The 21,157-nt window shown below is 41.6% G+C and overlaps 1 pseudogene; it reads left to right on the top strand.

The window, feature by feature from the left end:
• The first annotated feature begins 2,820 nt into the window (after positions 1-2,820).
• Positions 2,821-3,417, top strand: LOC109922840 (annotated as a pseudogene).
• The last annotated feature ends 17,740 nt before the right edge of the window (positions 3,418-21,157 follow it).

Raw genomic sequence — 21,157 nt, 5'->3', positions numbered from 1 at the left:
CTGCAGGGCAGCACGGTGGTTAGCACTGCTGCCTCGCAGTGCCAGGGACATAGATTCAATTCCATGCTTAGGCAACTGCCTATGTGAAGTTTGCACATTCACCCCATGCCTACGTGGGTTTCCTCTGGCTTCCTCCCACAGTCCACAGATGTGCAGATCAGATGGACTGGCCATGCTAAATTGCCCCAAGTATCCAGGGATGTGCAGGCTAGGTGGATTAGCAATGGGAAGTGCAGGATTACAGGGATGGGGTAGGTCTAGGTGGAATGCTCAAGGTCAGTGTGGACTTGATGGGCCAAATGGTTTGCTTCTATACTGCAGGGATTCTATGATTCTATCATTCACTGGCCTATATCCCTTAATACCTTTTCTTTACAAAAAGTTATCTATTATATTGATGCACAGTTCTGCAAAGCACAAACTGGTCTGTGATAGTTTGGAAAGCCTGACTCCCTGTTCATTAAAGTTACGGATATATTCACTAGACTGAAGCGTAAAAAGTATGTTCTTTCAATGTTTGAAGCTCTGCTTCATTTTCTCTTCAAACTTCAAGGCTTAGTGATATGATGTAGGGCCAAGTCCAAATGAAATTGGAAGCTTTCAGTGAACAAAGGTATTTTAAATTCATTTTTCTACCCAGTGCTTTGATAGCTTGTGTGAGATGCTATTGTTGAAGTCATGTAGAAATTCAATTCTGCTGTTTCTATAGAGACAGGTTACTCCAGAGGTGCTGTTGATCACAATGAGCATTTTATTTGATACTGAGTAACATTTAGGTGTTGCTATTCAAGCATCTCTCTTTAAACTTCATTTAATCTTGTATACTGGAATGGCGCATCTTCACCACATTGGACAGGTTGAATTCATTTTAATTAAAATAAAAATGCCAAAAAAATGTCACCATCAGAATTCTTTTTTCTATTAAGGCACTTGTGGATATGTGTGAACCAGCACTATTTAAGAGTCATATCGAGCGTCACATAATGCAGTGCTATCTTTTCCAAGCATTTATTGGTTTTTAACTGCACTTTAAAGCCTCCTGCTGCTAGGTACTACTTCCCTGAGCACCGTTTGCTGTTCTTCTCCACAATTTGATCAAAAATATTGAAAGCGTTGAATTTAGAATAATAAATGCTTTGCCAAATAAATCCTTGGGAGCGCAAAACAGTCAATCGGTTTTTCTCTGATGGTAGGGGGTGTGGAGGACAATGTGCTGACCATGTAATTTTCAATAATGAGGAAAATCACATTACAGAGATCCATCGTTCTATTTTTTTCTGCAGTTTGGTGGATAGCTGTGAAGCAAATACAAAGGGATTACGTTTTAATCATCTGAAGTGCTGAATATGATATAACTGACCATATAAGGATTTATGTTTGTGGTGGCTGGTGAGCATTTTGCAATTCAATCTCCAACACATGGTGGCTCAGTGGTTGGCACTGCTGCCTCACAGCGCCAGGGACCTGGGTTTGATTGCAGCCTCAGGCAACCGCGTGGAGTTTGCACGTGCTCCCCGTGTCTGAGTGGGTTTCTTCCGGTTTCCTCCCACAGTCCAAAGATGTGCACGTCAGGTGGATTGGCCATATTAAATTGGCCATGGTGCCCTCAGATGTGCAGGGTTACAGATGGGGGGTGGGCCTGGACGGGACACTGTGCAGAATGTAAGTGTGGGCACGATTGGCTGAGTGGTCTGCTCCCCCGCTGTACGGATTCTATGAACACAGAGACAAGGTAAGAGTTTCAGGTACTGTAGTGGTTTACCTTTGTCTGGAATCAGATAGAATGGTCTACTGTTGCTCCTATTTCCTACATTTCTAACTGGTGGCCATAATTTAAAAATGAACACCCTCCCCTTTAAAATGTAGACAAGGAGGAATGTCTTCTCTCAGAGGGTCTTTAGATAGATATATTCAAGAGGGAGCGGGACGTGGCCAATGTGGCTAAAGGCATATCGGCTGTGGTAATATCTCAACAGCTTTATAGAATCGTAGAATTTACTCAACAGGAGGCCATTCGACACTTCATGTCTGTACCGCTTTCTGAAAGAGATCCCCAGAAAGTCCCATTCTCTAACTCTACCTCCTTAACTCCCTAACTTCATCATTTTTAAATATATATTCAGCTCTCTTTTCAAACTTCCAATGGATTCTGCCTCCACCCCTCACCCAGGCAGTGCATTCCAAATCCTAACAACTCTTTTGGGTATAGAAGTTTCTCCTCATCTCATTCCTAGCTCTCTTGCTAGAGCAGTGTCTATTCGTAATGTCCAGGTAGCAAAGCCAGAATTGTCGATGGTGAAATTGAGAGGATCCAGGATCCGAGTTATTAAATACCGATTAAGTAATCTGCTCATTGTTTGAGATCAGACCCGGACATCGATATGTGTCAGTTTGTTACCAGTAATGGAATTTGCAAACTCATGAAAGACATATAGAGAAAATAAATAGAGAACTGTGGACACTGGAGATCTGAAACAAACAAAAATGGAAATTGCTGGAGAAACTCAGCAGGTCCAGCAGCATCTGTGAAGAGAGAAACAGAGTCACCCTTCTTGAGATCAAATGAAAATCCCATATGTAATATCTTTCTCAAAAAATCAGTTAATACTTCATCAGTAAGCACTATTTTCTGAGAAAGAGCTGATTAAGAACAACACTTGAGTTTATGGATATTACACACCTCCAGAAGGTGTATTTTGGGAAGGAGGGGATATAGTTTAGGTCAGGTACTGGGCACACCAGCTTCTGTATTCACCCACCTCATCCCAATAATTCTAAAGGCTGGAGGACTCCGATATCAGCAGCCCACGCATTGTATATATGGGTGTTTCCTGAAGCAATTGGCACAAGCATCACAAAACCAGAGACAAAAGAAAGTAGGAACTTGTTCATTCTCTTGCGTACTAAAATTGGCCCACACTGTATTCACAAAATGAGAGTCTGTGCTGCTAATAGCAAGCAACAGGCCCTGAATTTGGATGCTGGAAACTTCAACTAGGGTTCTGAATGTTGTACGTGGATAAAGAGATCTCTGATATTGGTATTATACCTCTAAGAATGAATTGGCTAGGACGAAGAAAAAACTACATTGTTCAAATTGACAGAACTGCCTTCAGGTAGTGGTATGAGCCTCACTTTGCACTTCCCCTCAGTTAGAAAGGAGGTGCCAAGCTGACCCCTGAAAGGGATGAGATTCTGCACAAGAAGAGGTCAGAGAAAATTCAGAAGAAATATGGTGAATGTCGAAAGAATGCAAGAATCAGCACACTGCTTGAAGATCAATTGAGGCAGGGAATACTGCTCAGTCATATGTCCTCAAGGCTTAGGCAGTGTGTCAGAGCTGATGGCTACACCCTTGAAAGGAATTCTCCTGAGGAAGATCAGAGCCAAGAATGGCAAATAAACACAGTGCTCTAAAGTGTACAAAAACAAAATAAATAAATACAACAATAATCATAAATATATTAAATAATCAATGGTCAATGGTCAATTGTTAAAACCTCAGTTTATCCCAATACGACACTATCCATTCCACAGTAGTGTTGGTGTGGGTACATGAACAGGAAAAGGACAGCCCTATTGTTTTAACAGCAGGAAGGAATATGGGTGGGGTACTAGCTGAAGGGCACCATGTCCCAAAACGATAGCACCCTATCATCTACCCCACTCAGCTACTGTATAAGACCTCCGACCGACCCCCTCATACATCCCTCCCTCCTGAAAGTACTCCTCCTGGATCCATCCTTTGTGGATTTGGGGCTCTCCACTGCTGGTGTTAATGGAGTTGCCAGCTGATCAGATTGGGCAGCATCTCCAAATGGTGGCAGTTATTCCCGTAAGGGCATAAGTTACACTAAAGGTTTGTGTAGGGCGGGTTTCTAACTAACAATTGTCCCCACACCCACATCATTTGCTGTCCTTTTTTTTGTAAATTAGCCTCCTTTTTCAGACTTCCCTTGAGGTGTACAATGGATTGATTATCATTGTCAGCTGTGAATCAATAGTAGTGTTTAAAACTCCACAGCATAACATCTGAATATTCAATCCTGTTTCTGATGGAGAATTCTCACATTCAGCAACACCTTCCAGTGCGGTGACCTGCATCAACGGCTGTGCTGAACGTCTCCCAGTTTATGTCTCAACTGAACCTGCCTCAATCACATTTCCAGGCAGTAGAACACAGAATATATTGTACCAAACATGATTCCAAATTTAAACTAATTCATTCTGCCTGCCCTTCATCCATATCCCTCTATTCCTTGCATCTTCACGTGTTGACCTAAAAGACTCTTAAACACCCCTATCGTATCTGCCTCCACCACCACCGCTGGCAGCACATTCCAGGCTCCTATCACTCTCTGTGTAAAAAACTTGCCCCTCACATCTCCTTTGAACATTTCCCCCTCTAACCTTAAGTGCATGTGCCTTAGTTTTAGACATTTCAACTCTGGGAAAAAGATTCTGACCGTTAACCCTATCTATGCATCTCATAATTTTATAGACTTCAATCAAGTCTCCCCTCAGCCTGTGCCATTCTAGAGAAAACAACCTGAGTTTTTCTAGCCTCTCCTTATAGTTCCTACCCTCTAATCCAGGCAGAATCCTGATAAACCTCTTCTGCACCCTCTCCAAAGCCTCCATATCCTTCCCGTAATGTGGCACTGTAATGAACACAATACTGTAAGTGTGGCCTAAGCAAAGTCTTATAAAGCTGCTACATGACATCCTGACTCTTATACTCTATTCTCTGACCAATTAAGGCAAGTATGCCATAGGCCTTCTTTACCACCCTATATATTTGCGTCAGGAACAAAAACAAAGTTGCTGGAAAAGCTCAGCAGGTCTGGCAGAATCTGTGAAGGAGAAAACAGAGTTAACGTTTCGGGTCCGGTGATCCTTCCTCAGAACTGAGCTTCTCCAGCAACTTTGTTTTTGTTCCTGATTTATAGCATCCGCAGTTCTTTCGGTTACTATGTATTTGCGTGGCCACTTTTAGGGAGCTATGGACTTGAACTCAGGATCCCGCTGTACATCAATGCTGTTCAGAGAACTGCTATTAACTGTATACTTTTCCCTAACATGTGATCTCCCAAAGTGCAGCACCTCACACTTATCCGGATTAAACTCCATCTGCCATTTCTCCATCCATATCTACAACTGATTATATTCTGTTGCATCCTTTGACAACCTTCTACACTATCCACAACTCTACTTATCTTTGTATTGTCTGTAAACTTACTAACCCACTCATCTACATTTTCATCCAATTCATTTATATATATCACAAACAGTAGAGGTCCCAGTACGGATCCCTGCGGATCACTACTAGTCATGGATTCTATATCCTAGCTCCTAACTGAATGAAATGTTTGTATACCACCTTACATTTAATACTTTGCAAATCATTCTAAATCTATACCTTCTTATTCTTGTTTCTTTCCTAAGCAGGAATAGTTTCTCCCTGTCTATTCTATCCAGCCTGCTCGTGATTTTGAAAAGTTCTACAAAAATTGCCTTTCAGCGTTCTTTTCTCCATGGAGATCAGTCGTGACCTCTTGAATCTATCCACATGACTTAAGTTTCTCATCTACTATATCTTTTACTGGAAGCATGCTCCTCTGTTGAAATGTGGTAGCTTAAAGATAGCCCAGCCTGAAGAATGTAATGTCTGTATATAATAGTTAGTTGTAATAGGTAACTGTTAGATTCTTCATCAGCTCAATATCGACTTCCATGTTTTTATGTTCTGAGGATACATCAGGTAAAGCACCTTGTTGGTGGTAAAATCACATCATCACCTAGAAAGGTAAGGACAGCAAGTTCTTGAGAAGACTATCAGCTCCAACATCCTTTCCAAACCACACAGCATCCTGACTTTGAACTATATTGCTGTTCCTTCAGTGTCACTGGATCAAAATCTTGGAATTTCCTTTTTAATAATACCTGTTCCTGCAGCTGAACAGCTAGAGTTGTTCAAGAAGACAGTTTACCACCAACATCTCAAGGGCAGCTCAGAATATTCTTTTATTCATTACGGGATGTGGGAATCACTGGCTAGTTCAGTATTTATTTCCCAGAAGGCAGTTAAGAGGCAACCACATTGCTGTGGGTCTGAAGTCAGATGGAGGTAACTTGTAATAGTCCAGGTATGAATGGCAGTTTCCTTCCCTAAAGGGCATTAGCAAATCTGATGGGTTTCACCCAACAATAGATTCAAGGTCATCAGTAAACTGTTAATTTTAGACTGAATTTTTTTTATGGGAGCTTTTAATGTTTGTCCTGAAATGTGGTGAAAGTTTTAAACATGTGAGTTTTTTAACTCAAAGAACTGTTCTGAAGAAGAGTCACACTGGACTTGAAACATGAATTCTCTTTCTCTGTCCACAGTTTTTTTTTATTTTAAAAATATGCTTTATTCATAAGAAGTATTTACATGCGCACAAAGTCACAAATGCAGTTTGGTTCTGTACAGTAGCATTTCAAAGAAACAAACATTGGAGTGTGACTCTATCGAAACAAACCAAAGACATCTCTTACACATATAACACTATATTTACATGCACTGAGGTTGTCCAACCTGCTGAGTTCCAGCATTCTCTGTGTTTGTTTAAAAGAACTCAGTTGTGTTTCCTTTCATTTTGATTCATATTGGTTAGGGCGATTGCTGTCTTAGATGAGCTTTCAAACCTGGACAAAGAGAAAACATTCTTAAACCTAAATTAAAGATTTGCATTACTGGCTTTACAGTTCCTCGACATAAATAGCATCTATTTTCAGGCTCTGTGGCCTGCTGTTCTGTACCTTGTGCCTCACCTGGGTTTGTGACCCGGATTAGTCAATCAGAGATGTAGCTTGGTCATGTAGTCCTCCATGCAGGAGCAAATTACTGCAGATTCATGGGTGCTATCTGACCCGCTGTTATCTCCAGCATTTGTTGTTTTCATGTAGTCCTCCAACCTGCCAACTGAGCGTGTGTTTAAATATCACTTATAACCAATATAAATAGAAGTTGCCCTTTATTTCAGTTAAATATTTTTGAAACAAATTTGCTAAAGCTTGTCCTTGGAGGATCAAGAGCATCTAGTCTGAAAGATATTTCCCTGAATTAGCTGGAAAAGGACATATAAAATATGTTTGTTTTTTATTACCTGCACCAGATATTTGCCTTGGGTCTATTTTTTAATTAGATATACTTACTTTTCAATCACATGAATGCTTGATGCACTTCTAATTCCATGTGAGACTGTAATTAAATGCTTTGATTATGATATTCCATCCTCAGGGTGTTTTACTTCGGTCATTTCTAATGCAGCAGGAGTGAAATCTTAGGTCATCATCCTTGCGTTCATGACACGCATTCCCATGTGTCTTTCAATCATAGAATCCCTATAGTGTGGAAACAGGCCATTTGGCCCAACAGGCCCACACCAACCCTCCAAACAGCATCCCACCCAGACCTATCCCCTACCTATCCCTATATTTCCCACAGCTAACCGACCTAGCCTGCACATCCCGGAACAGTGACCGATTTCCCAATTAAACAGTTCACCTGAAGATGACACCACAGACAGTGCAACATTTCCTCAGCATTGGTACTGTTTGTCAGCCTACATTGTCAACTTCTGTTTCTGAAGCCAGAAAGGTCATAAGACCATAAAATGTAGAGGCAGAAGTAGACTATTCAGTGCATCAAGTCTGGTTCACCGTTCAATGCGATCATGGCTGAGCTGGTAATCCTCAATCCTGCTTTCCTGCCTTTTCCTCTTTGATCCCCTAAGTGATTAGAAGTCTGTCTATCTCAGCCTTGCATATACTTAATGACTCAGCCTTGTCAGCCGTGTGTGGTGAAGAATTCCACCAATTCACTACCTTCTGAGAGTAAAATTCTTCTTCATTTCTGCCTTAAATTAGAAACAAAGAAACATAGAAGCTAGGAGCAGGAGTGGGCATTTAACCCCTCCAGTCTGCTCCTCCATTCAATATTGTCATGACTGATCATCGAGCTCAATATTCTAATCCTGCCCTCTCCCCATATCCCTTGAGCCCTTTAGCCACAAGAGCTATATCTACCTTCTTCGTGAACACACACAATCCTATTAACCACTTTCTGTAGTAGTGAATTCCACAGGCTCACCACTCCCTGGGTGAAGACATTTCTCGTCATCCCAGTCCTAATAGATTTAGCCTTTATCCTTAAACTATGACACACAAACAAAAACAGAAGTTGCTGGAAGCTCAGCAGGTCTGGCAGCATCTGTGAAGGAAAAAACAGAGTTAACGTTTCAGGTCCGGTGACCCTTCCTCAGAACACACTTAAACAATGACGCCTGGTTCTGGACTCCCCCAGCCATCAGGAACATCCTTCCTGCATCTAAACTGTCTAGTCCTGTTAGTTTTCAATGAGATTCCTCCCCTTCCAACTCATTTTTCTCAACTCCAGTGAATACAATCCTAACCAAGTCAAGCGCTCTTCAGGAATCAATTTGGCAAATCTTTGCGGCATCCTCTCTATAGCAAGAACATCCTTCTTCAGATAAGGAGACCAAAACTGCACACAGTATTCCATTTGTGGCCCTACCAAGGCCCTGTATAATTGCAGCAAGACATCCTTGTACCTGTGCTCAAATCCTCTCTCTATGCAGACCAACCTACAGCTTGCCTTCTTTACTGCCCACTGCACCTGGGCACTTATTCTCAGTGACTGGTGCATGAAATGCCCAGATCCTGCTGAACATTGCCCTCCCTCAATTTACAACCATTCAAATAACAATCTGCCTTCCTATTGCTACCAATGCAGATAATTTATCCACATTATACTGCATTTGCCCACTCACTCAGCCTGTCCAAATCACACTGCAACATCTCTGCATCCCCCTCACAGCTCACCCTGCCACCCAGCATTGTGCCATCTGCAAATTTTGACATATTACGTTTAGCTCCCTCATCTAAATCATTGACCTATATTGTGATTAGCTGGGGTCCTTGTACTGACCCCTACAATACCACACTAGTCACTGCCTGCCATTCAGAAAAAGACCCATTTATTCCTACTCTTTGTTTCTGGTTCGCTCACCAATTTTCTATCTATATCAATACACTATTCTGAATCCCATGCTCTTTAGTTTTACACATTAATATTTTATTTGGGACTTTGTTGAAAGCCTTCTGAAAGTCCAAATAAACCACATCCAAAGGAGCCCTGATCAACTCTGTTGGCTAGACCCTATCACCTGAAACCAGAGACTTAGAAGGGAATACACAGAGTGTGAGTGAGTAGGTCTGGGTGGGATGTCCTTCGAAGGGTCAATATGGACCCAATGGGCTGAATGGCCTGCTTCCACACTGTAAGGATTCTATGACTGCAGATTGAGTGCTTATGTGTATTTGAAGAAGGTGACATTACTGTTTACCTCCATTGCGCTAGTTCTGCAGTCCTCAATGTAATGGCTGTTTACTCGATGGTTAATTTTTCATCTGCATTGATTACCAATGGGTTAATGTTGCCTGTCTGATTATTTTTGACTGAAGTCTGCGTTTAGCATTTTGAAAATAACTACTTGGATATTTCCTCCATAAAGCTGTTATTTAAACAAGAGCACACCATCAGAAACATTTACTTTTCTCTGAAGCATGAGAGCCCTGGGGTCATCTATTTTTCCTTACACCTATCACAGAACAAAAATGACAAAGGGCAGGTCCTGATTAAGTTTTTTTTAAAACCCAGCATCAGTTCTACATCCCTGACAAGCAGTGTGATTATCTGCTGACTGAAAGACCTGAATATGAACAGCACAGGAAAATAAATAATTCTAAACAAAAAAGAAATTGCGCGTTAATGTGTGAGAAATGAAATGTATTTCCATTCAATTTGTGGGCTACAGTTGATAAAACTTAAGGGATTGTCTTCTGATGCAATCAAAACCATTTGGGGAGTCATGTAGCTTTTGAAAGGCATTCTGTTATCCCCCTAAAGGTGATGTGTACAAGAGTTGAGGGTGTTCTTCAATTTATTCATGAAATGACACAGAAAGGACAAAGGAGATGAGAGTTGATCTTTCTGTGTCCAATTCTCAGTTTGCCCTAAATCCATCTCATACACATTCCTATATTACGGAATTTAAACTGTTTATTGTTCGAATTTGTAGTGCTTTGTTCCAGTTATGTCGATTGTACATGAAAATCCAGGAGCCAATTATTACTTCATTGAAATGTAGAGCCCACAGGTCATTTGGACATCAGTGGGGTTTGGCAAAGTGCTAATATCACTAGACTGGTCATCCAAAACCCAGGTATTGTACTGGGGACATGAGGTTAAAACCTATTGTGGCAGATGGTAAAATTTGAATTAAATTTTAAAAAAAAACCTGGAGCTGAAAAGCTAGCTTAATTGCAAACATTGTTCATTGTATTTAAAAAAAACAATCCGGTTCACTAATGCCCTGAGGGGAGGAAAGTCTACTGCAGTGTTGAAACAGGTCATATGTCCACTGAGCCCACACTGACCCTCAGAAAAGCATCACATCCAAACCCATCTCCTATCCCTGTAACTTTCCATTCCCATGGCTAACCCACATGCACATCCTTTGACACTATGAGCTATTTAGCATAGCCAATCCACCTAACCTGCCCATATTTGGATTGTGGGAGGAAACCGGAGCACCCAGAGGAAACCGCGCAACACTGGGAGAATGTGCAAACTCTACACAGACAGTGACCCGAGGGTGGAATCAAACTGGGTCCCTGGTGTTGTGAGGCAGCAGTGCTAACCACTGAGCCACCGTACACTTCTCTACATGTTAAGCCTGTGCTTCGGATGGGCAATAAGTGTTGGCCATCCCATGACATCCATGAAATAACTCCACAGAGGCCGGTATCCTGTCACCAAGTCACCCTTTGTTACCCACGGGGAGTCCTTCACACTGATCCAGCTTCTTCAGAACCAGCTCTCAGAGTGAACAGAATCCCTGACGCTCCTGTTTATATCTGTCAGCCAGGGCTCCCTGATTGCACCTGGTTAACAGCCCCCAATCAGGGAACTGATATTGTCTGAGGCCTACCTGGCTGACCTCGTTACAATCATTACAGTCCACACGCCATGAACAACTTTATTAAAAAAAAAGCAAAGTGCTGGAGAACTGAAATAAAGTCAGAAGATATTGGAGAAACATGTTTGCTTGGCAGTGCCAGTAGAGCAGGAAGAAGTTAATTTTTGCACAGACAGCTGTGGGGGCAGAGTCCTTGTGTATGTTTAAGGCTGAGATAGTTGGAGAATCAAGGGTAACGGGGAAAGGGCAAGAAAGTGGATGTGAGGAATGCTGCAACATCCATGATTTTATTGAATCAGTTTTCAAAGGGTTTCAATAGAATCATGGAGCAGGCTTGAAGGGCCGAATAGCCTGTTCCTATTCCTTATGATCTTATTGTCTTATTTCACAACCAGTCTGGATTCTGCAGAAGAGTCTTTTTTGGACTGCAAGTGTTAATGTTGACCTTTTTGAAAACTAATTCATTCAGTGGCAGTTTGTTTCTTATTTTCAATCTTATTTGTCATGCGTTTGTAAAAGGAAACAACAGGGACACAGATGAGAGTCAAAAGTCACATTTAATTGATTCCTAATGGTTGTGCACCAAGGATATAATCTTTAGCCTCCAGCTTCTCAAGAATCACAACTCTTTGTACTGAGGATAAATAACCGATGGAACTGAAATAGATAATTCTGTGCTCCATCAAGAAATGATATTGAACTTGATAATTAGCTCTGAGCAAAATAACTCATTTTTTTTCAAAGTTTGAAATGGTGATTCAAATAGCTTTTGGCAGAAGCCAAATTTCAACTCCAAACTGAAGAGTCCTCGAGCACCTTGAACTTTAAATTTCCACTGTAGTAAAGAGTTTGGGGGTGAAGTATTTCCATATGACCTTTTGATCAAGGCTGCTTTCTCTTTGTAAGCTTTTCTAATATCACACAACCATCCCACACCTGGGAACATGAGGGCAGGTCCTGCTTGTAGCTTTGGTGACCATTTATTCTCCTGCCAGCTGCATAGTCATAGAGCCATCGAGTAATATAACATGAAAACAAGCCCTTCAGCCCAAACTGGTCCATGCTGATCATGGTACCCACTCAGCGAGTTCCAATTGCCCTTATTTGGTCCACATCGCTCTAAGCCCTTCCCATGCATGTACCTATCCAAATATTTTTAAAATGCTGCTACTGTACCTACCTCCACCACTTTCCTTGGCAGTCCATTCCATACACGCACCACTCTCTGTGTGAAGAAGTTGCCCCTCAGGTCCTTCTTAAATCTTTCCCCTCTCACCATAAACCCATGCCCTCTAGTTTTCAATCCCCCATCCCTGGGAAAAAGACTGTATGCATTCATCCTATCTATGCCCCTCATGATTTTATACACCTCAGTAAGGTCACCCCTCATTCTCCTATGTTCCAAGGAACAAAGTCCTATCCTGGCCAACCTCTCCCTTTAACTCAGGCCTACTAGTCCTGGCAATATCCTCGTAAATCTTTGCACACTTTCCAGTTTAACTATGTCTTTCCTATAACAAAGTGACCAAAACTGTGCACAATACTCCAAGTGTCGCCTCACCAATGACTTATATAACTGTATAATGTCCTGACTCCTATACTCAGTGCCTTGACTGATGAAGGCCAGCATGCTAAATGCCTTCTTCACCCCCTGTCCACCTGTGATGCCGCTTTCAATGAACTAAGTACTTGTGCTCCTAGGTCCCTCAGTTCCACAACACTCCTCAGGACCTTACCATTTACTGTATAAGTCCTACCTTGGTTTGACTTTCCAATGTGCAACACCTCACACTTATCTGTATTGAATTGCATTTGCCAATCCTCAGCCCACTTCCCCACCTGATCAAGATCCCTCTGCAATTTTTGATAACCTTCTTTGCTTTCAACGATACCTCCTAATTTTGTATCATCAGCAAACTTACTAATCATGCTTTGTACACTCACATCCAGATCATTTATGTAACCAAAAAATAACAAAGGTCTCAGCACTGACCCCTGTGGCACACCGCTACTCACATTTCCGAGAAACAACCTTCAACTATCACCCACTGCTTCCTATCAATGAGACAATCTTGAGCCCAATTAGCTAGCTCTCCCTGGATCCCATGCGACCTAATTTTCATGACTAGCCTGCTGTGTGGGACCTTGTCAAAGGCCGTACTAAAGTCCATGTGGACAACATCCACTGCCCTACCCTCATCCATCCTCTTGGTTACCTTTTCGAAAAACTCTAAAAGATTTGTAGACATGACTTCCCGTGCAAAAATCCATGCTGACTATCCCTAATCAGACCTTGACTATCCAAATGTTGGTTGATTCTGTCCCTCAGTATCCTCTCCAATCATTTGCCTACCACTGATGTCAGGCTCACAGACCTGTAATTTCCTGGCTTGTCTTTGCTACCTTTCTTAAACAATGGAACGACATTAGCCACCCTCCAGTCTTCTGGAACTTCACCAATGGCATTCTCAATTTACTTTTCATCCTTGTGGGTCAGTATTTCCCTTGGATCATTTTCCTGCTAAGTTTCAAATTCACTGTGCCCTAAGTTGAGCAACTGCACTGCTGGTTAGTAAAGCTGATGACCCTCATTGCTCTATGGAAGGCAGTCTGGTTCAGTCCCAGGACATGTCAGGCTGAACTTTGTCAGACGTTATTCAGATGCGATTGAAAATTGAGCTCTCACAGAGATGTGGGCAATTCCCAGTATTGTGGTCGAATCTTGTATCTCAACCACCCCTGTGTGTACTCTCTCCACTCTGAAAAAATAACCAGCAGCTTAAATAGGTAGGTCTCATTTGCAGTTTCTGAACATTGGCTGAGAATTTTTCTGATTAAAAATTAATTAATTCAATTTGGAAATTTCCACTGCGGTGAGACAGGTACAAAAACAGAAAGTGCTGGAAAAGCTCAGCAGGTCTCGCAGCATCTATGGAGAGAAAGCGTTAATATTTCAGGTCAAGCGATCCTTCCTCACAACTGAGGGGTTCTGAGGAAGGGTCACTCGACCCGAAACATTAACCTTGATTTCTGCCCAGAAATGCTGCCAGACCTGCTGACCTTTTCCAGCAATTTCTGTTTTGTTTCTGATTTATAACATCCACAGTTCTTTTGGTTTTTGAGACTGGCGCAACTTTTTCATGAATAAATCTGGTAGGAAATTTGGGAGAAACAACTTTACCCAGGGTTTACCCAAGGGATGTTTAGAATGTGGAACTTGCTAACAAAAGTTCAGTGAATGGTGGGATATTTATATTTGGCGGGAGGGCGCCAAAATAACAAGTAGAATGGAATGGAAGCTTATGTTGATAGAATCACATGAAGAGGGATGGGAACCCCATAGACTATGGACCAGGCATGGATCAGTGGGTCCATATCTGTGCTGTCTGGTTCGTTTACATGTGTTGCAGGGTTAAATGATAATTTCTTATGTTTGACACTTCCCAAAATTGGATTTTTTCTAAGCTCTACAACCTATAGTAACTAGCCTACAATTAAATACAGCTCGCGGTATGTATGAGCTGAAGTATTTTGTCCATTCCATTGAAAATCTTTACTTGAGTATCAATTTTAGACAATGGATCCAATTATAAGTTAGGTAAATATATTTTGTTAATAAGCAGCATCTTATACTCTGAACCATTGGTATTCAAAATATACACTGGCACTTTATATTAATATAATTTAGTTATATTCTGATGTCAGAATGATCAGAAGGAACAAAGCATTGATGAAAAAAGACACATTTTTTTGATGCTTTTCCTCTTGCACTCATGAGGATAATTCACAACAATATTGATGTAAAGCAAAAACAACAATTTAACCATATGACAAGGAAGTGCTGAGTGGTTGGCCAATGTGTTCTGAATGTTAGAACTGTTGCCATTGAAATGTACCAGTTAGATAATGATTGACAGGTAACAGCCAAACTTTCTGCCATCAAGTCAGAATGATGTTCTGTCTACCACAAAAAAAATAACAATGTGGTATATAATTTTCCATGCCAGTGTGATGAGTACAAAATGATAAGCTTTGACAAAATGTGTCTTTTCAGTATTACTCAAATTCTGTATCATGTAAGGACCTGAATGACTTAATCTTGCAAGTCTGATCTTAGCAGTGGTGAAGTGAGTGTAACACCACAATGTCAAGTTCTGTAGGATACAACTTTGTCTCCTTGGAACCAAATACCTAGACAGAAGTTAAATACATGCATGCAGATACACGCATATACATGTGTATATCCAGACATGCACATGTGTATTATATATAACCGTGAAATGTGGTTCATTGGACTATCACAAAAAGGCCCACTTACTGACAACTCCAAATAACTTTTATTATAAAATATACAAGAGGCACTCTAGCATCATGGATACTTGCACTGTTATACTTAGAACATAAGAACGTTAGAAATAGGAGCAGGAGTAGGCCATCTGGCCTCTCAAGGCTGCACTGCCATTCAATAACATCAAGGCTGATCTTTTCACGGACTCACCATAATCCTTAATTCCTTTACTGTTCAAAAATCTGTTTATAAGACCAAAAGACCATAAGACGTAGGAGCAGAAATGAGGCCATTCAGCCCATCGAGTCTGCTCCGCCATTCAATCATGGCTGATAAGTTCCTCAACCCCATTCTCCTGCTTTCTCCCCGTAACCCTTGATCCCCTTGATAATCAAGAACCTATCTATCTCAGTCTTAAATATACTCAATGACCTGGCCTCCACAGCCTTCTGTGGCAGTGAATTCCATGGATGCCTTTCTTTGCCTTAAAAACTTATACAATTCCAAATTAATACTGATAATCCATTGTTAATAAATTTCTTTCTGAAAATCCAGCATTGGGCTTTGAATTACTTCTTCCACCGGTAGAGCTGCTTCCAAACATTATTAACAATTAACTTATGGATGATATCTGTACCCAACCCCAAACGGACTCAAGCGATATGCATGTATCTGATCCTTTGAGGGCCCATAAGATGTACATTCACTATTGTGTGTGAAGCTTACACTGCCATGTGAACATTGAGATACCAGTCTGGAATATCTCTGAGCTGTGGTGTCTGCACATACACTGTTCCTGAGGCTGCTTGTTTCTTATCTCTTACTACTGATGTACTGCAACCCTCCTTCGTTTACAGCTCTCCAGTGCAGAGCCAAGGAGCTCTCTGTTTTCGCACACTCATTCTGGATTGGTGCCTTTACACCCCCTGACCTCACAGTTATCCCATTAGTTACATCAGCATGATGGACAGGAATCTCATTGTGCCACAGTGTGCATACCCCCAGTACCAATGAGAATCTGGAACATACACAGCCACCCAGCTTAAGAAGGTGGAGTTATCCATTGCCTCAAAGGTGGGAGGTGAGGGTATACAGGTCATATGACTAGACCAATAATTGAGTAACCCAGGTTGATGTTCTGGGGATAGGGGTTCAAACCTCACCCAGGGGAACTGGTTAAATTTGAAACTAGCAAAATCGTTAATGGAAAATCAAACCTCATGGTGGTTATGTAACCACAGTCGATTGTTGTTTTAAAAGCCCAACGAGTTCACTAATGCCCTTTAGGGAATGTTATTATTAATCTGCACCTGGTCTGGCCTACCTGTGACTCCAGAGTTGGTGATTCCTCGCTATCATCTTCACAATTATGTGTATGCAATAAATGCTGGCCTAGAAATACCCATGTCCGATAAACAAATCAACAGAAAGTATTGTTATGAATATGTTTCTGAGTATAGACACTGTAACTGGCAAATTGCGATTGCTGGCAAATTAAGATTGCTGCCAATTCTGGGGTTCCCCAAACTTGCATTCTTAATATCGCTGCTGGTGATCATAATTTCCGCTGGTTCTTCCCGACTGTTTGAGAAATCTTTGTAGTATGTACAAAGACCACATTGAAACGAAGGGTACCTGTACAAAAGGACATTGACACCAGGTCCTCAGACGCCTCTTTAATTGAAGTAATAGAGAGTCCAAGACAGTCAGGGGACGGAGGTGAGTGTAGTGGCTATCACTCAAGAGAAGGTGCTGGGGAAGCTGAAAGATCTGAAGATGGTTAAATCATCTGGACTAGATGAACAATACCCCCTGGTTCTGAATGGAATAGCTGAAGAGATTGTAGAGGTGAATCCCTCTTCTCCAGACAGAAGTTAAATACATGCATGCAGATACATACATATACGTGTACATATCCAGACATACACATGTATATTATATATAACAGTGAAATGTGGATCACTGGACTATCCCAAAAAGGCCCACTTACTGACAGCTCCAAATAACTTCTTTTATAAAATATACAAGAGGCACTTTAGCATCATGGATACTTGCACTGTTATACTTAGAACATAAGAACATAAGAAATAGGAGCAGGAGTAGGCCATCTGGCCCCTCAATAACATCAAGGCTGATCTTTTCATTTTGTACTCATCACACTGGCATGGAAAATTATATACCACATTGTTATTATTTTGTGATAGGCGGAACATCATTCTGACTTGGTGGCAGAAAGCTTGGCAGTTACATGTCAATCATCAACTAACTGATGCATTTCAATGGCAACAGTTCTAACATTCAGAAGTTAGTGATCTTTCAGGAATCACTGGAATCAGGGAGAGTCCCAGAGGAGTGGAAAATGGCTAATGTAACACCCTTGTTTAAGAGGGAGGGAGGCAGAAGATGGGAAATTATAGGCTGGTCAGCCTGACCTTGGTCATTCGTAAGATTTTAGAGTCCATTGTTAAGGATTGTACATGGTAAAACAGGGCTGAGTCAGTATGGCTTTGTCAAAGGGAGGTCATGCCAGACAAATCTGTTAGAATGCTTTGAGGAGGTAATGAGCAAGTTAGACAAAGGACAGCCATTGGATGTGATCAATTTGGATTTCCAGAAGGTGTTTGACAAGGTGCCTCAGAAGAGGCCACGAAATACGATAAGAGCCCATGGTGTTCAGGGCAAAGGACTGGCATGACGGGCAGAAGGCAGACAGTAGCAATAAATGGGTCTTTTTCAGAATGGCAGCTGGTGACTATCGTGGACTTCTGCAGGGGTCTCTGTTGGGACCATGACTATTCACGTTATACAGTAACAATCTGGACATAGGAACTGAAGGCTTTATTGCTAGGTTTGCAGAAGACATGAAGATAGGTGGAGATACTGTTGAGGAAGTGGGGAAACAACAGAAGGACATGGACATGCTAGGAGTACGGGCAACGACATGGCAGATGGAATACAATGTAGGAAATGTGACGTTATCCATTTTGATTGGGAGAATAGAGTGTTTTCTAAATGAGAAAGGCTTTGGAAATCTGAAGCACAAAGAAACTTGGGAGTCCTAGCTCGGAACTCTCTTTAGGTTAGGTGCAGGTTCAGTTGGCAGTTAGGAAGGCAAATGCAATGTTAGCATTCATTTCAAGGTGTTAGAATACAAGAGCAGAAATGCACTTCTTGGGCTGTATAAGGCTCTGGTCAGACCACATTTGGAATATTGTGAGCAATTTTGGGCTCTATATCTAAGGAAGGATGTGTTGGCCTTGGAGGGGGTCCAGAGGAGGTTTAAAGAATGATCCTGGCAATGAAGGACTTATAATATGAGGAGTGGTTGAGGACTCTGGATCTGTATTTGATGGAGTTTAGAAGGATGAGGGGAGTCAGATTGAAACTTACAGAATACTGAGAGGCCTGGATAGAATGGACATGGAGAAGATGTTTCCACTAGTAGGAGAGACGAGGATCCAAGGGCACAGCCTCAGAGTGAAGGGACAAACCTTTAGAACTGAGCTGTGGAGGAATTCCTTCAGCCAGAGTGTGGTTAATCTGTGGAACTCATTACTGCAGAGGGCTGTGGAGGTCAAGTCATTGAGCATATTAAAGACAGAGGTAGATGGGTTCTTGTCTGGAAAGGGATCAAAGCTTACAGGCAGAAGGCAGAGAATGGGATTGATCAAATGACTGAGCAGACTCGATGAGCCGAGTTTTGCCTCATTCTGCTCCTATGTCTTTTGGTCTTGTGTTTTATAGATAACTCACCTCCTTACTGCCCAAACTCCGTCCACCATCTACAAGGCACAAGTCAGGAGTGTGATGAAATACTCCCCACTTGCCTGGATGAGTGCAGCCCCAACAGCACTGAAGAAGCTTGACATTATCCAGGAAATAGTGGCATCTTGTGGAGAGAGAAATGGAGTGAATAAAACTGGGTTCTGAAGGAGAGTCATACTGGGCTTGAAACATTGATGCTGTTTCTCTCTCCACAGATGCTGCCAGACCTGCTGAGTTTCTCCAGCATTCAAAGTTTTGGCGAAGATCTGTAGCTCGGGTTGTGGGTGAGGTTGTTGACTTGCTCGCCGAGCTGGCTTGTTCTCATTCAGATGTTTCATCACCATGCTAGGTAACATCATCAGTGGAGCCTCTGATGAAGTGATGTTATTCTATTTGGTTCGGAATTTATACTGTTTGGTCTGTTATGGTGAGTAGTGTCATTTCTGGTTTTGATCTATGTGGATTTGTTTTTGGGATCCAATTCTATATGTTTGTTGATTGCATTACGAGTGGAGAACCATACCTCTAGGAATTCCCATGCATATCTATGTTGAGGCATTGTTCTCACCTGTAATGCAATCAACAAATATAGAATTGGACCCCATAAACAAACCCATACAGATCAAAACCGGAAATGACAGTACTCACCATAACAGACCGGACAGTATAAATTCCAAACGGAGTAGAATAATATCGCTTCCTCGGAGGCTCCACTGATGATGTCACCTAGCATGGTGACGAAACGTCTGTACGAGAAAAAGCCAGCTCAGCGAGAAAGTCAACAACCTTTCTCCAGCATTCTCTGTGTTTGTCTCACATTTCTATTGTCCTCAGTATTTTGCTTTGATTTGAGTGGCTCGGTAACACCTCAGTGTTTTGCAAAAGAACATAAGCAGCGAGAGCAGAAGTAGGTCATCTGGGCTTCAAGCCTGCTTTTCCATTCAATTGGATCATGGCTGATCTAATCTTAGCCTTAATTCCACTTTCATTCCTGTTCCTAGAACCTGGATCACAAAGATCTATCTCTCATCAGTGACTCAGCACCCAGTGCATTCAAGTGTGGGAAATTCCAAAGATGGAAAGAATTAACTCTATCTCTTTCTTATTTTGACACCATACTTTTCTAGTTCTACATTCCTTATTCAAGTCAGACATTCCCCCAGAATCTACTCTGTCAATTCCTGAGAACATTTATGTTTCAATAAAATTGCCTCTCCTTCTAAACACCAATGATTATATACCCAATCTACTCTGCTTTTTCTCTGGTGAACCTTCACTGAACTGTTTCTAATGTAAGTATATTCCTCCTTAAATAAGGAGAGAAAAATGTTACGTAGTACTCTAGGTGACCAATGCTCTGTACAGCTATGGCAAGACTTTGCTACTTTTATACTCTACTCCTTTTGCAACAAGTGCCAACATTCCAATTGGCTTTCTAATCAACATTTCCACTGAAGGTGGGTGATAGGTAATGTTTTTGCACTTGTTAGTCTGTTGTTTATAAACTGCATAGGTCAAAAACCAATAGATTGATTTGAATGGATCTTCGAACATGGACAGGGTATGGCCCAAGAAAGAACTGGGCCACTTTTGGTAATGATGCAAATCCAGATATTATTTTAATTGAACCAAATTGGGAGATAGGGCAAATTGAAGTATTGTTTTAGAATAATGGTGTTGTTTTATTGCTGACTGTTTTAAGGTGTTGTGGATTGCTGTCATTGCTGTGATGGAAATGTTGACAGCTGACCCAATTTATGCAGAGTTTTCAGAGCAGATTGTTGCATGCGGAATGACCTGAAGCCAGATGCTGCTGCTCACTGCTTCCACTGCTGGATCATTGTTGTGAGTGAGGGCTCTGGAAATGAGTGGCACCATTGACAGTCAGGAGACCAGCTTCAATAGTCATTGATAGCAAAACATTGATTATAACAACTTTAGTCCAGCAGTACATCATTTTTGAGACCCATGCTATCGCAACCCGAGGCCTCTGGTATCAGATTGGGGTGTTGGGTAGGGATGTGGGGTCAGGAGAAAGAGCCTGTGCCAGAGTGAGCCA

This window comes from Rhincodon typus, chromosome 17 (assembly GCF_021869965.1).
Source record: "Rhincodon typus isolate 14 chromosome 17, sRhiTyp1.1, whole genome shotgun sequence".
Lineage (NCBI taxonomy): Eukaryota > Metazoa > Chordata > Chondrichthyes > Orectolobiformes > Rhincodontidae > Rhincodon > Rhincodon typus.
Note: the sequence above shows the minus strand (reverse complement) of the source record. Positions and strands in the feature narration are given on the sequence as shown.